A 7,039-nucleotide genomic window follows, 5' to 3' on the forward strand; every position below is an offset into this window, starting at 1 on the left:
TTATTATTATTATTATTATTATTATTATTATTATTATTATTATTATTTTAAAATTCACTACTTCTCAAAAAACAAAGAGTAATTTTATCTTAAAAAATGAAAATACACCTTAAGAAAACGAAACTTACCAAAACTCCCAAACACTTAACTTCTTTAAGAACACTTCACAGATGTCAATTGCTAGTCTGTCATAGAAGGAGAAGTGGACAGAAGTCTAGAGATTTTAATGGAGATGGGTGTTGTGATGTTTTTTTGTCTTTTTTCATGGATGTGTAGGTGCTGGCACTGAATGATAGGACTATTTGAAGTGGAGGTGATACAACTCGCTTTTGACTGTAAATGGCTTCTAACAGGGTTGCTGGATTCCTGTGAGGAAATATGTTTTTTCAGTCTTTTTTTCTCTGAAGACCAAAGACAACATTTGGTGTTGAATTTTAGAGTGTTATCATCCACCACTACTACAATAACACATATTAGAAAGAACTTATGTTAATAAAATAAGACAATTTAAATGTTACATTATTAAATGCTGCATCTTTACATCTGGAAAAAAAAAACAAAAAAACAAAGTAAACAACAATTAAGATTAATTTTTTAACATTTACTTTAATCTTTACCTGGAACTCTACCAAAATGGCTGCTGTTTGGACAAAACCCATCAATACTAGGACGGTTCTCCCAGTAGAACAACTAAAACAATTAAGGTCAAATAACAATTTGTGTAGTTTCCAAAATACATAGATAAGATTTAGTATGCCTGATCTTTCTTTTTCAGTGATATAAACGGGCTAGTTTAGAAAGCTTAGCTTAAAAACTGAGGAAGAGTCTTCTGCCAGTTAATTATTTAGAATTCACACTATCAGTTAGAGAAAATTTTGATCATAATTCTTTTGCATGTTTCATCAAAACTTCTATCTTCTTAACTTAGCCAACGATGCAGCCAGTTAGCATCCATTTTAGAAGACTCTCATCATTAGGGTTCTTTGTAGTAAATAATCATAAGGTAGGCTCTAAAGAGGATGAAATATAAAGCTGTAGTGAAGGATTTTCTTTTTCCAGGTGGATCATCTAAATAAGTGGCCCTCCTAACTGGTGATATAAGGCCATCTTACGCGCTCATCCCTGGTTAGCTATATTTTTCTGTACATGTGCACTTTCCGGCATATATCTGTGGTGAGCTGCTGTTTCAGCCACTTATTGAAGCCCACTTTTCTCACCCCGGTTCTTTGAAAATGGCAGAGGGTCGTAAGAGAAAAAGTGTCTACAAAGTGTATGAGAAGAAAAGAAAGGCCTCAGAAGAGGCTGATATATCCCTGAATGCTTTGCGCAGAGAGCTCTCCTTGCAAAGCATTATGGGATTTGCTGTCACAGTGGCCCGCTGTCGGGTAGTGCCATCTTTTTTATTAGTTGCTGTGACAGCGACAAAAAAAAAGATGGCACAGCACAGTGGATGAGGAGTTACATGACCAACAGGGAGAAAAAGGCAGTTATCATCTGTCTGAATGGTCAGTAAACTGCGTTCGCTATAAAGTCCACTACATAGTCACCTCCCTTTACAGTGTAGTAATTGAGGGACTTAGGGTTAGTTGGGATACAGTACGCTTGTATGAGCTATTAGAGCAGCAACTTTTAAACAGAGCGTGCAGGAGGAGAAATTTGCTCATGCATGCTCTTGGATACATTTAAATAGGTGTTCCCTCTCAAGAGCGGGAACAGGGTGTCATGATCGATTTAAGAGGTCTGACCCACATGCAGAGAACCACTCTGAGAACCAGTGGAAAAGTTTAACAGGTTTATTGAAAAGACTGTACAGGAGTTGAATCAGGAACTCAGAGAACTGGTGAACCGTAACTGGAAAGTCTGGAGACAAGATCACAGAGATCAGTTCAGCGGCCGTCTGTAAAATTGACTGAGTCTTTAGTACTGTGGCAGCGGGACTCACGTTTAGGGGGTTCTTGTTTTTCCTTGATCCAGTTGGTGTGGGTTTATCCAGGGAAGAGGAAACTCGTTGGAGAGCGGACAGGTAGACAGTCGTTGGACCCTGAGGAGCAATGGAGCGGACTGTCACTTGGATTTCCGAAAGGGACTTGAACGGCTCGTTTGAAAGTTTTCCCCTGCTCAGTGAGATCTCAGTTAACCCTTCCAGGGGGAGAAGGCCAGGCATCCAGTCCAGGAAGGCTTCCTGCCGAAAAGGCAAAGACAAAAACAAAATTAGGCTCAGAGAAACAAAGGCTCAGATTAGACTCAGCTAAACTCAGCTTGGCTAGAGTACCCAAAACTGGCAAACACTCTGGAGTCGAGGTAGTTACAGTCCGCCGCTCAAATACTCTTCAATGATGATCCAACGAGCCGCAGGTGTGCAGGAAGGCCAACGAGAACAGGGCACTACCTGGTGGTGGAGGGAGAGAAAAACACACAAACAACATACACAAACTGGATTCCTAACACAGGGATTTACATGTGCATTTTTTTTAAAGTGGAGAGGGTCTTTAAAAAAATTTGTAAAAATCCTCCACAATACCTTTAAAGCAGAGGTCTTCAACAGGGGGTCCATGACCCCCAGGGGGTCCACGGAGGTACTTCATGGGGGTCGCGAAGCTTTGGTTAATTAGTTTTTTTTTATATTCCCCCCTGCAATTTTTTCCTCTAATTGAAATATCTTTAAATCGACATTAACATGAATTCAACAGACTGTAGTAAACAGATGAATGGAGGCAGAAGATGTCTTTCAGTCCTCAATGCACACATTCAGCGACAAATAGGAGCTCTTTCAAGCTGGGCACCGTTTCATTCACAACACCTGTCCTATCAACCAGGAATCAGAAATACTTTAATAATCCCAGGGAGGGATTAATTTAGTTACATTACTCCATCTGTTATAGAGTGACTATAGAACCAGTTTGATAGAAAACTATTTCATAGAATCTATATAATAAGGGGGTCCCTGCTCCATCTCGCCATTAGTTTGGGGGTCCTTGGCCTGAAAAAGGTTGAAGACCCCTGCTTTAAAGTATACTAGTCTTATATTCTTCTCTCGCTGTTCTCTTAGAGCACTTCAGTTAAGAAGGTCTCTGTTCACAAAGAGAAAAACTGTTGTTAAATAAACAGTTATTAAATAAGTTATTGTACATATTCTTTTAATCTGAAAAGTTGGGTTAAGGTTCAGCTTACCTTGTCTCCTCTTCTGATATGCGTATTTGGTTTATGAACAATGGCGTAAATATCGGTAAACAGAGACAGCAATTGCTTACGGGCCCATTACGTCTTAGGGGCTCCTTCACTGACACCTGACAGGCTCCCTGCGCAATTGCAGATCAGAAAGTCTCTTTGCAGATGTAATGGTACGAAAGATTCCTCTTGAACCCACCTGATCATGAAACGTCTGACCACACCAGACCGTATTTATACTGCCACACATGACAGATTTCAACATGATAGTGAGCAGTTTAAACACAACACCAATAGCAAAGCAGACAGTGGTAATCAATGTTGGGCACGTTACTTTGAAAAAGTAATTAGTTATAGTTACTAGTTACTTCTCCCAAAAAGTAACTGAGTTACTAGCTGAGTTACTCCACAATAAAAGTAGCGGTGTAGGAGCTTTTGCACCAGTCGGTGGGGCTGGATGGTGTTGAACGCTGAAGAGAAGTCCACAAACATTGTCCTGACATGGGTTTTGGGGTGCTCAGGATGTTTGACAATGAGATTCAACAAGGTTATGGTTGCTTCCTGGACCCCTATATTTGTTCTGTATGCAAATTGCAGGGGGTGAAGCAGGTGATTAGTTCTTAAAATATTGTTTTCTTTTTGCCAGCTTTTTAAAAGACGTCATTACAAGAGAAGTGAGGGCTATGGGCCTGAAGTCATTCAGGCCATTATTTTTCACTATGGGAACTATTGTGGATTGTTTCTATAAATCAGGGATTGTCTGAAGGGACATAGACAAATTAAAAATGTTTTTAAAATGCACTGTCACCAATGGTTCCATTCAAGGTGCGCAGTCACTATTTTGCTGGTTGCCAGTCCATTACAGGGCCTTGACCCGGAACCTTCTTGCTGCAAGGCGGCAGTGCTACCCACTGTGCCACTGAGCGTCATTTCTGATAAACCTATTTTCATTATTACTCATTGTCCTAATAGACTACAGTATCCTTAAGCAACAGTTCTTAAGTCTTTCCACATACTCTAACTGGACTTGATTTGTATTAATTTAAACAAATATTAAAACCAACTTTACCGACACTGTAAGTAATGTACTTCTTTGTGTTATACTTATTAGAATACACAGAAGATTGTTGCAGTAAGGTGACAGACTGAGAAAAGGTTAAGTGAATTTTAATACTTTTGCAGGACCCTGTATCTTCTGGTCACTAATTTGTGTTGGTTGAGTTTATTGTGCATCAGAATTGAAAATCAGATAAGAGATTGGAAGGTTATCAATATTCTGATTGAATTATATCTTCTATCATGGTTATGTGATGCAGGCACGTTATACAGAGAACAGCATTGTCTTTATCGGTTAATTAAAAATGGATTCATATCAAATCAGTCGCTCTGCAGCTCTCATTTATCTCTTTTTATATTTCCCTATTTTTTCTTCTTGTCACTGTTTTTGTGACACTCCTCCCATTCTGTATTTCAGCTTTTCTTATGCATCCCTATTTACATTTCTGTATTCCCAAGAGCTCAGCATGCTTTATGAGACTCTTGTCCTGCTCTACCCTCTATTACTTCAGGGTATTATTTTTCAGTATCACTTTAATCTACTATTGATCGAAGTGAAGAGACTTTGACACAAGCTTTTAATCAGAAGCTGTGAATTAACACGGGGAAACACATGTTTGCTATTATTGTGAGGACCTTCTCTGACATCTGATGGATCTCCTATCCTTGACCCTCTACCTAACCCTTTCTGACTATGCATTTGTGTATACACAGTCCATCACATGGAATTCATGAGATTATATTGGATCGGGCCTGAAGTGCTGAGGCAGATTTTTTTTAATCGAGAAATATGCATTATAGCGTGATGGTGGTCAATACAATCGACCAGTAGAGGTTATTCAGTGAGAGAATTAACAGATGAACAGGAGAAGAGGGCTGCCTGTGGGTGTGCTGTAAACAGACAGAAGATAGTTGGGGGCAGGGGGGGTGGGGGGAAAATAGTATATCACCACAATGTTTCTCAAGAAGACATGATGACAACAGAAGTAATGAAATTGGAATGAATACCGATGTGCATCTCTGTGTCTTCTTAAAAACTGTTAGGTGCAGGTGTTTCATGTCTCTTGGCCAGCAGCTTCTGATGGAAGTGGGGGGTGGGGGATATAGATGACCTGATTTAATTCTTACATCAAGAGGAAACGGTAGATTAACAATCACTTGCAGGACCATTAAGTCATGAATGAATGAGGTGACTTTTTGTTAAGCAAATTTTTTTCCAGATGCAGCCATAAAGTTTACATCGCTATCTTGTTGATAGGAAAACTACAGGTTACACAAATTAATTAATAATCTACAACCGACTGGGACTCAGAGGGGATATGCGGTATCTTTCAACACATCTGCAGCACTTCTGTGAACTCTCTATGGGTTCTGAGCCCCACATTAAATACCTTTGTCTCAAAGTATTGTAATATATTCTGATTAAAATAGTTTCCATGTTTGCAGGTCTTGAAACATGTGGATAAAGAGCTGGAATCAAAGAACATTGTTTCTTTATCCTGGTGCTTGTCCTGATGTCATGCCCAATTCCACAGTAGCAGCCTTAAATGTTAGGAACATACTTTCAAAAAACATGATGGAGTAAAAAAAATTTGTTTTTTTATTGAAGAAAAAAATTATAAAAAAAAAAAAGATAGGGTAAATAAATGTGTAAATAACACCTTTAGTCAAAGACAATTTTTACCAATAATCCCCCTGTAGCTTCCTCCATTACTGTGATTAGATTTTTGTACATTTCTCTCAATCCAGAATCTGCCATCTTGTCTCTCAACCTCACACCTGGAAAAAAAAATATATAGCAGGTTTTTAACCTGCCTTCACGCCTTTTTCATGTGTTTCTTTGTGTTACATCAAGCACATTTCAAGTATATTAAGTGTCTGTGCAGATACTGTAGTAATGGTTTATGTTAAAGAGACCATTACATCAATACGCATTTTAACAAGAAGGTTATCTTAAGTGAATCTGTTGGTGTGTTTCCATTATTAGCTGCAGAAACTCAGAGCTTGATCATGGGAAAACTTCCTGGAATGGCCGCTCACTGTGTGGAATATTGATCAGGACATTAGTCTCCTACCAGGATTGTGAGTGCGAGACATGAGTGTTCACTCATGTATTCACTTTGTCGAATAGTCTTCACTTAGTGACAGACATACAGAATGCTCATCATGCTTAATATTTTATAAGCTTTTCCCATTTCAAGCATAATAGTTTTAAATAATAATGCACCTTCAGGTCCTGGTTTTAACATTTTCAGTTCTACTAATATAGAAAACTATTTGCGCTCAATAGGTTCAGGCAAACAACATACCGTAGTTCTATGAAGCGCATAAACACAGAACCAACTAACAGTGACCCATCTTTATTTGTTATCAGAAATAATATTTTTTAAAGCTAAAACAAAATTTCAGATTTAAACTAAAAGACCTCGTAATGACTTCAGCCCTATCATGTATCATGTATTATATTCTTAGTTTTGCTCATATTCTCTATCGCTCTGCCTCATTTCTTCATTTTTTCCACACTCACCTTGTTGATTGACAGGTCCATTTAAAGCTCTACATGCTCCTATGTAAAGGTGAATAGGAAAGCTGCACAAGCATATTTGTGTTATATATTGCATACTGCGGCTGTGTTGGTGTGCTTATGCTTAGCTCTTGTGTGTGATGCATTCACTGATGTGTGAAACCTCTTGTCTTTGGAATAAGCATGAGTTTTCCAACAGCATTAGAGCAGATAAAGCTTTTAATGCCTCAGATACACATTTTTCCATTGGGTAATACATTTGAAGCCACTGGAGGCCAGTTAAAGCTCATT

Source organism: Cyprinodon variegatus, unplaced genomic scaffold, assembly GCF_000732505.1.
Source record: "Cyprinodon variegatus isolate N-32 unplaced genomic scaffold, C_variegatus-1.0 Scaffold839, whole genome shotgun sequence".
Classification (NCBI taxonomy): Eukaryota; Metazoa; Chordata; class Actinopteri; order Cyprinodontiformes; family Cyprinodontidae; genus Cyprinodon; species Cyprinodon variegatus.